Here is a 10150-nt window from a genome sequence, read left to right as displayed (position 1 = left end):
AATGGTATGTCCAATTCTTTATTTAATACCTACATTACATGCACATCAACAAAAGAAGTATAGGATAAGTTCAATGTAAGGTATATGAAAAAGGATGCTACATCCAAAACCTTCGTAGTTTCAAAATGGAACATGTACAAGATGACTGATTCTAAATTGATCATGGATCAATTTCTTGAAATTGAGACTATCTTGAATTAGTTTAAACAATACAAGATAAAAATGGATAAAACATTTGTTGTATTTTTTATAATTGACAACCTTCATTCATCATGGAAAGATTTCAAGAAAACATTGAAACACCAAAAAAATATATGTTAATCTTGATGAACTAGCAAGTCATTTTCGCTTAGAAGAATAATATCACAAAGAAAATGACAAAAGCTCCAAAGTCAATGTAGTACAAAACATCAAACCACCCAATCCATAAAGAGAAAAGAACTCTCACCAAATGCTAAGAAGTTCAAAAAGAAGAAAGGTGTATATTTCCATTATGGGAAGCAAGGTCACTTCAAGAAAAATTGCCTTACAATCTAAATGAAAAAAAAAAGTACCAAAAGCAACCAAAAAATGTTTTGTTGCTATAATTTATGAAATCAATGTCATAGAAGACAATGAAGCATGGTCAATTGATTTCAAAGCCATAAAACAAGTTTGAGCTAACAAATCCTTATTCAAAACTTTCTAATAGGAAAATGAAGGCTATGTGCTTTATTTAGGGAATTCTTTAAGTATTGAAAACAAAGGTAAAAGAACAATTAATTTAGGATTCACTTTAGGCAAAATGCTAACAATTACCAATTTTTGTATGTCTCATAAGTTAGGAAAAATCTTATATCCGTTAGCTTGCTTAATAAGCATGGTTTCAAGTTAGTACTTGAAAGAGACAAGTTTATCTTGTCTAAAGGTGGCATATTTGTAGGAAAATGTTATGCCTTTAATGGAATGTTTAAACTCAATATATCTTCTAATAATAATAATAATAATAATAATAATAATAATAATAATAATAATAATAATAAATTATTATTATTATTATTATTATTATTATTATTATTATTATTATTATTATTATTATTATTATTATTATTATCATTATCATTATCATTATTATTATTTTTACTTGCTTGATTCTTTTGATTTTTGGCATTAAAGATTAGGAAATGTTCATTATGGAAGAATAAATGCAATGTCTAAATCAAGTTTAATTCAAGTATTAAAAAGAATGATGGAAAATATAAAACATGCAAGCTTACTAAGATTACTATAAAACTTTTTCATAAAGTTCAACGAAGTTCTAAAATCTTAGAATTAATGCATAGTGATGTATGTGATTTGCATAGTACTCCTTTAATAGCTGGTAAAAAGTACTTTGTAACTTTCATTGATGATTACTTAAGATATTGCTATGTTTACTTGATGCATTCTAAAGATGAAGCATTGGATAAGTTTAAGACTTATAAAAATGAATCAGAATTGTATAGTAATTCTAGGATTATAACTTTGAGAACTAATAAGGGAGGTGAATATTTTGATCCTAGTGTCTATAAATCTAATGGAATAATACCTGAGGTAGCACCACTTTATAGTCCATAATTAAATGATGTGGTTGAAAAGGAAAATAGATCATTCACCAAAAATGGTTAATGCATTGCTATTCTACTTCGATTTACTATAAAGTTTTTAGGGTGAGGCATTCTTAACTTCATGCAATATCCAAAATAGAGTTCCTAACAAAAGAAACAAGTTAACCCATATGAACTATGAAAGAAAAGAAAACCTAACCTAAATTATCTTAAGGTATGTGGTTGTAGAGCAATAGTAAGAGTTCTCAAACTTAAAAGAAATAAATTAGGTGAAAAGGGAATTAAATGCATATTCATTGATTATGCTCAACTTAACAATGCATATAGATTCACGGTGATAGAACTAAATGAGTCAATACCAATTAATATGGTAATTTAATCTAAATGTACTATCTTTGATGAATATAGATTCAAACTAGAATCTAATTTAAAAGAAATTACCCTAGATTCTAGTTTGTACCAAGAATAAGTAAAAAACGAGAAAAGCTAAAACTTTGGTCCTAAATTTTATATGTTCCAAGTTGAAGGAATGAGTGAAATAATCAACAAATATAATGAATATATTTTCAATATAGAATTAGATTTTAGGACATTTGAAAAGACAATGACGTCTCAAGATTTAGCTTTTTGTAAAAAAGCTATAGATAATGAAATGGATTCCGTTTTTGGGAACAACACATAGATCTTAGTCAATCTATCTCTTGATTGCAAACCTATTGATTGCAAGTGAATTTTCAAAAAAAAAAAATGAAAACCGATGAAATTATAGACAAGTTCAAAGCTAGACTTGTTACTAAAGGATTTACATAAAAGTATGGTATTGATTATTTTGATATCTATACACCAGTAACAAGAATTGCTATAATAAGAATGCTTATAGCATTGGCTTCCATCTATCAACTTGCAATTCACCAACTGAATGTTAAAACAACATTTTTTAATGGTGAATTAGATGAGAAAGTATATATGGAATAACTAGAAGGGTTTATACTTCCAAGACAAAAAAAAAATGTTTGTAAATTGATTAAATATTTATATGGACTTAAACTAGCTCCTAAGCGATGGCATTAAAAGTTTGACGATGTTGTGCTAGCTAATGGGTTCAAGATCAATCAATTTGAAAATCTTATCTATAGTAAGTTTGAAAAATTGAAAAGTGTCATCACATGTCTACATGTGGATGACATGCTAATTTTTGGTATGGACTTAGAACAAAATGAAAGTACTAAAAAGTTCTTGTTTAGTAATTTTGCTATGAAAGACATAAGTGTTGCAAATATGATTTTGAAAATGAAGATAATTAGAGAAAACTCTAATAGTCACATTATATTGAGGAGATTTTCAAGAAATTTAATCATTTTGATAATGCAACAATCTCAACACCTTTTGATCATAATTTGAAATTAACTCCAAATCAAGGGATATTGGTTGCACAACCTGAAAATGCAAAAGTTGTTTAATGTATGTAATGACTTATATGAGACTGAAGCCTATACAGTTAGTAAACTTAATAGATTTGCAAGAAACCTAAGTAATTTGTATTGAGATGCTATTACAAGAGTCTTTAAGTACTTAAGAAAGACTATGATTATGGCATTTGTTATTCTTATGAACTTTCAGTTTCAAAAAATTCATTATTAAAGGTCATTTTTGGTTCTTTAACGATGTTTTTCATTATAAACACCACTAAATTATAAATTTTATTTTTTTATTTTTATCAATTTTTACTATTATAATTAAATAAAAAATATTGAAAGAAATTAAAACGAATTAAAATTTATAAACTAAATATTATAAATATTTAAATATCTAAATTTATAATTTGTTTCAATCTACATGTAACCATAGTTTAATACAATAACATTAAACTGTTTCAATACATTAAGCAAAAGCTTTTAAAATATGAAATTAATAACTGTTGAGACTTGGAGTATTGTCATTTGATGGAGGATTTTTTTCATCATAAACTTGAAACACCTGAATATAACAATTCAAAAATGTGTTAGGGGAAAAAATTCTTACAATCAAATGGAAGAATTTTGTAAGTGAAATGTTCCTTGGTCTCAAAGAAATATAAATTGGAAGAAAAATCCACTACAAGACAATAAAAACACAACCTGCAACCACATTTAATTTTTAATATATGATGCCAATAACAGTGACACAAACAAGCTTAGTTAGTTAGATTAATGAGTAAATTGAAAGTTTTTAAACGACAGAAAGATTACCCCAAAACAAGATTTCAAAGTCTCCAATCTTGCCTTGAAATAATTAAAACATGATAGGAAAATTTTGATTAGTCATGTCATAAAAAAGTTCTCAGAAAAAGTAATAATATCAATAATACTAATGAGAAACTATAATACAAGGAAAATGATACAAGGTAGACAACTTAGATGGCTCAAAAATTCAAGCTTGTTATCATAGATGGCTATTTGGCTTTCATGGACAACCAATAGATGAGTTTGGTCATTGTGAAACTGGACTTTGGTTTCTCCTGCTAGTGGAGATTGATGTCCAGCTGGTGCCTGTATGAAACTCGGTTTCTTTTTCTCCCATCCATTTATGCTCCAAACACACAACTGCAAGAGAAAATAAAGTAATTGTGAACAACAAATTATTTTGTTAAATTATGTGTAAGAAAATTATTAAATTGACATCGTCTTTGTCTTGCCTGCTTTTTTTTTTTTTTTTAATACAATTCATCTATCACCAAATTGACAGCTTGTTTTAAGTTAAAATTGTTTCAATTCAGTGAAACAGTTAAAGACACTCAATACAAGGACAATATATAAAATTACAACTACGTTTACTAAAGGTTGCATCGTACTATATTCGTTCAATCAATAACTAACGTGTGCATCAGCCTCTGAAGACACCAGAGAATTTAAAGTTTGGGAAAAGGCAAGTCCTGTTATCCGATTCTGGTGCCTCTTGAGTTTGGTTTTGACCTGCCAAAAGCAATAGCCTAAATATGCTTTTAGAGCCAAATGTCATGCCAAAAGCTTAAAATTATTCTGAAGCAAATGCTAGAATGAGTTTTAGTTTCTCAAAGAATATGTTGCCTTTGCATTTCAAAGGAAATGCCAGTATAAGACTTTCCCTAGTCCACTTAATAATCAAATGATTCTAATCCCTTTCATCACAACCTTTTTTTTTTTAATTTTCTTTCTTGGGTTCTTTGTACAGGCAGAGGAACAGAGATTAACAAGAAGCCGCCAACCATGTGCTTAATGATTCTAACATTCCAAGTTAACTTGCAATCATGGTCATTACAACATATATAAAAAATGGACACACTAAATAATGCTGAATGGTGATAAGCTAGACTATGTTAGCAAGAGCATGGAGCCATACAATGATAAAATGGTGCTTGAATTTAATAATAAATTCTAAGAAAATAGTTGGAGTGATAAAATGCAAAAATTAGCATTCTCTTGCTTCAACAAAGTTGTCTTAATTGACCATACATAAACCAAAATAGTTTCTATTACTAATTAAAGCTAAAAAATATGCTTCACCTCATCTACCTTGACATTATAAATTTGAATTGTGGAATATTCCATGCCAATGGCAATAATATTATTATCTTGGAGGTGAAGTGCCAAGAATGTGGCTGCAGAAGGAGCGCACATCCACCCGTCAAAAAGTTTAAAACGCTAAATTTACTTTCCTACTAGAACATCATAAGCAATATAAGCACATGCAGATTAAAAGATTAAATTTAGTATTCAGGCAGACAATGCAATTTTCAAAAATTGTAGCTAATGATTGTTAGATAAGGAGAAAGAGAGTATTTGTATAACAATTATAAGATGGCAACTTCACCTTTGGGTTGCAAAGAGAGCGGTGTAGGTTTGAAAAGCAACCATCACATAGTAAGAGCAGCATAAGCTCTTAGTTCTTGACCATCCTTAGTTTTGTATTGCACCCTTCTAATGGTCCCATTTTCTTCAAGCAGAGATGTCACTATTCCTTGCTCTAGCCGTACATTGAAAATTTAACATACAGGGGTGAAAGAAGATTAATTGCAATCTTGTAACCCTTTACCAATTGTAAAATGAAAATTTTCAAAGTTAACGATGCTGCAATCAGTTGGCATTTAATATGTATGCATCATGAATGGTAGAAGTAAAACAGATAACTTGGGAAGGGTGGCAGCTTTTTCTCTCATCTTCTGTATGAAACACTCGTTATGGAAGCTCATCCCAACAACATCTGAATGAAATTTGTGAAAGGGATATGATAATCTAGTATTTCTCCCATTCTTGAAGAGTGCATACACAAGCACTCTATGGATCAATTTCCTCCACGCAATCTGTTATCAGAACAAATATAAATTGCATTTTATAGGTTAAAAAAATCAGGAGAACATATCCAACTGAAAACCATTTAGCTATTAATAACCAACAAAAGTTTGTTCACAGTTTGATAAGATGCATATCAATTTTCACGCATACCCTCAAGGGACAATTCAACTACTTTCAGGTATCCTCCAGATTGCAGCAGTTCCCCAACAATTCTGTCTGGTTCTGTCAAATCTCTTTCTATCACATGAACTTGCCTTCCATCTTGAAATTAGCAATAAAGTTATAAATGAATTAGCACTAAATAACTAAAAAAGGATCATTGCAAATGAACACTAGTTTAAGCCTTTCTAAGAATCTAATGCTTAAAAATTAAGAAATCTAGAATTTATAAAGCAAATTTGAAAGAAAGTTCAATTCGGTATCTTGTATTTGTTCCTTAACAACAACCAATCCAAGTTAATCTACCTCTAGAATTTCTTAAAAGGTAGTAGAATCTTACAAGAAAGATAACAGTACAAAGCGATATCCAAATTGAGGTTTCTATGACTTTGAAGTTCACATCAAACGATTAACTGGTCACTGATCTTGTCTTCATTTAGTTAGCAAAGTTAATTACAAGTTAAATTCCAAGTTCAATCGTTAACAATCTGATATAGTTTGCATTTTTTAGCCGCCCAAAAATACTTGTCAAACTCCAAAATCTACAACCCTTTTAACAAAAAGATCCAAATTTGCAGTCAAGACCAACAAAAATCTAAACAGAACAATCAAACGAATATATATACATATATATAGTATCCTTTTTCATGGCATTTACATCAACAAAATCAAACTCCAAACTAATATGTTGCTACGATAACATAATCCCAACCAAGCCAATTTTGTAAAGCGTATGCACGTGTAGAATAGGTGCAAGCAATAATTAACTAAATTTCAAGCCAAATCAATGAAAACCCAGATTTTCTTTAACAACCCCATTTCTTCTTGCATAAAAAAGCGAATTCTCATTTAAAAAAACTTAACTTTTCTCAATGAATAATGACCAAAATTCAATAATTATCTCTATATTTGAAAAAGTCCATTAACAAAAAAGACCAGAGTAAATTATAGTAGATAAGAAAAATAATTAAAAGAAAACAGAATTTACCTTGCCAAGAGTATGAGCAAGAGCAGCAGTAGCACCGGCACCGACAATGATGATGTCATCACTGAAACCATTTTTTGGTGAGCATTGTCCCATGTCGGTACCGTTAACAGCGTATGTTTGGATCTTAAATTCCCTAGAACCTTTTTCGATTTTCCTCTTCATATTGTTATTACGCCACAAAATGAAAAGAAATACAAAGCCAAAAAGAGAAACAAAAAATGTACCAACGATAAAATTATCAAAAACCATTACCATTCAATTCAAACAACGAAACCAAAAAGTGGAATTAACAAGAAGAGAGTTAAACTTTCTTGGCTTTTGCAAAAACAGCAAATGCCAACCATCTAAAGACAAGTAATAAAACCCCTAATCCCAGAAAATTAGCCATCCATCTAATTTCATTGTATAATAAATAGCTTCAACTCTTCATTTTTTAAAGATAAAAAAAGAGTTCATTTTTATCTACTCACGAAAATGATAGCAAGTAACAAAGTCCTAACCTTTAAATTAATACAGTTTATACAATCAAACATTGAAACCAAATCAAAGCAAGAACTTTTATGAAATTGCCATAAAAAACCCTAACCTTGAGATCAAGAAGTGAAGAATAAGACTGTCTTCTAAATAAGAATGCGTCGTCGTTCTAAGTGTGAGAAGAGAAGATCGAAGCTCAAGAGTGGCAAAGAGAGAGAGAGAAAGAGCATGAGCGCAATTGCTTTTTATTGAAGGGATATGAAAATGGAAAGAATTTTTTTTTTATAATTTCGATTTTGAACCCCAAAGCCTTTGAAAAAGTGCTGGCTTTTCTTGACAGATCAAGCTTGGTGAAGTGAAGTATTCATAAATTATAGATCAGGCTAAACTAAAGTGAGAAATATAAAGATTAAAAGGAAATATAAAGATTACCTCTTCTTCAACTGCCTCTAGACCCCTTAAATCTAGAGAAATGAAAGAGAAATTAATGAAATAGAAAAAGAAATAGAAAGGAAAATGAAAACAATCAGGGCAGGGAAAAAGGGGGAAATGAAAATGAAAGTGCAGAGCTTGACTGATTTGCTAATTTTAGGGAAATTTTAGCAGCATTTATGAGAACAAACGTCACTAAATGATGTTAAATTGCTGCATTTTTATAAGTAAACACCATTAAATTTGAGCAAATAGCCGCGTTTGCAAAGACAAACACCACTAAATAATGTTACATAGCGACGTTTTCAAACAAACGTTGTTAAAATTCTTCTCTTCCATAAAAAAAAAAATCAATTTAATTAATCTTTATAATTTTATTTGTGGTGTTTTTAAACAGAAATGCTACTAATTTTATAGTTAGTAGTATTTTTAGGAACAAACGTCCTAACTACTACTAATTAGTGGCTTTTATATTGCAAATGCCACTATATGTATATTTAATGGTATTTACGATAAAAAAAACTGCTAACTTTTTGAAAACATGAAACCTAACGATATTTGTTGAGAAACATCATTAAAAATTATCACTAAATGCTTATTTTTTTTGTAATGACTCTTAATGAATTCATAACATGTAAATTTAATGTTGGAATGCTTATATGTTGCATTCTTGATGAAGTTTACATATATGAGTAGTAGTGGTGCCATTTCTTGGAGTAAGGACTTGACTTTGAAAACACTCATGAATATATAAGACAAATGCCATTAAAATTGTGTCAAAGCAAGGCTAAATGACGCTTTGATGGTATTTGAAATTTTGTGTGTGGTATTAGTGCATGACTAATCACATATATTGGTTGGTTCAAATATTTAAGTTTTACCATTCAATTTTCAAATACAATCAAAGAGTTATAATCTTAGGATTTGGTCTCTATAAATAGATGTAGATGTAAGTTCATTTGTACACACAATTCATAATTTTGAAAAGCCAAAAAACTATCTTCCTTTGTCCTAATCTTTTCCTTATTTAAAGACAAGTTTCTTTAATATTATTTGTTGAGAAAACCTTGTTGAAAATAAGATATTTTCATTCTTATCAAGAAGTAGTTAGTCATTTTTTTATTAATACAAAGTAGAAACAAATAACGCTTCATTATATTTTAGACACATGTAGGTTTATTTCTTTTGCATATTATAACTAATTGAGGTGAAATAAACCTTTAGGAAAGTAACATTTGTAGCATTCTTTAAAGTGACTTTATTCGTGACTAAAGGTCCTAATTATTCTACTCAACTACACATTAAAAAGGCTACAAGAAATTCTCTAATTATCAAGACATTTAAATATACACAAGTTGTTTTTCTTATAACCTTGTATATATTATTTTATCCAATATATAATTCCTGAGTTTTTTTTTTCTTCTTAGAAACATAATGTTTGTGAAGCAAGGATAGATTTGTTAAATGTGTATTTCTATAATCAAGTATTTGAAATTGTCATAATATCCTGATCCGTGGACCTATAGTCAGACATTGACTTGAGAAGTTACCACTAATCTTTTTTGTTTAGATAAGATTAACCACCTAACTGAATCTATTCCTTTTTAAAGAGAAAACCTAAGTTTGACTTAGGTATCTTTAAAAGATAGATTCAATCTCTATGAAACCGAAACTAGGTCCGAAAGTACAGTTACGTATGAGAAAAGTTATAACACCCCTACAACGCCCATCGAAAGATGGTATCGGTTTAATTTTGTGTTATCCATTAAGCCTTAAAAATCTTATCAAGTAATTAATTATTGAAAATTATTCTTAATTGACTTCAATACTTTTGGTAGAAAATTAAAAAAATTATCTTACCTCAAGAGTATACAAGAAAACTACTGTTTCTCTTAAAGATGCTTCCATGTTGAATTATTTAACACCAAGAAATTTCCAAGAAAAAAAAAAGAAAAAGGAATAATGCTTCAACCTTTTATAGGGATTTCTTTTATTATTTTGTTTTATCTTTTTTTTTTTAAATTCATGCCTTTATACAAGAAAAATTGATACTTTCAACTTTTTCTCAAAAATGCCTTTTTTGAAATTTTTATTTCTAAGGAAAATTAATACTTTCCACTTTTCCTCAAAAATATTTTTTTGAAATTTTTAATTTCAAGAAAAATTAATACTTTCAAATTTTTCTCAAAAATATTTGTTTG

At 28.9% G+C, this 10150-nt stretch overlaps 1 long non-coding RNA gene across 3 annotated transcripts; it reads right to left on the bottom strand.

The window, feature by feature from the left end:
- Positions 1 to 3548: 3548 nt before the first annotated feature.
- Positions 3549 to 8193, bottom strand: LOC111314683 (uncharacterized). Of its 3 annotated transcripts, none has more exons than XR_002693237.2 (5): positions 7044 to 8193; positions 6047 to 6157; positions 5415 to 5904; positions 3815 to 4168; positions 3549 to 3563 (listed from the first exon to the last, which is right to left on the bottom strand). It is a non-coding gene; the product is annotated as an uncharacterized LOC111314683 (long non-coding RNA). The 3 variants fall into 3 exon arrangements; XR_002693239.2 differs by lacking the exon at positions 3549 to 3563 and having other exon boundaries at positions 3854 to 4168; positions 7044 to 7199; positions 7630 to 8172; XR_016332670.1 differs by lacking the exon at positions 3549 to 3563 and having other exon boundaries at positions 3854 to 4168; positions 7044 to 7199; positions 7950 to 8172.
- Between the last annotated feature and the right edge of the window lie 1957 nt (positions 8194 to 10150).

This window comes from Durio zibethinus, chromosome 23 (genome assembly GCF_047325235.1).
Source record: "Durio zibethinus cultivar Kanyao isolate XHJ-2024 chromosome 23, ASM4732523v1, whole genome shotgun sequence".
Lineage (NCBI taxonomy): Eukaryota > Viridiplantae > Streptophyta > Magnoliopsida > Malvales > Malvaceae > Durio > Durio zibethinus.
The sequence above is the reverse complement of the archived record's forward strand: the minus strand, read 5'-3'. Positions and strand labels throughout refer to the sequence as shown.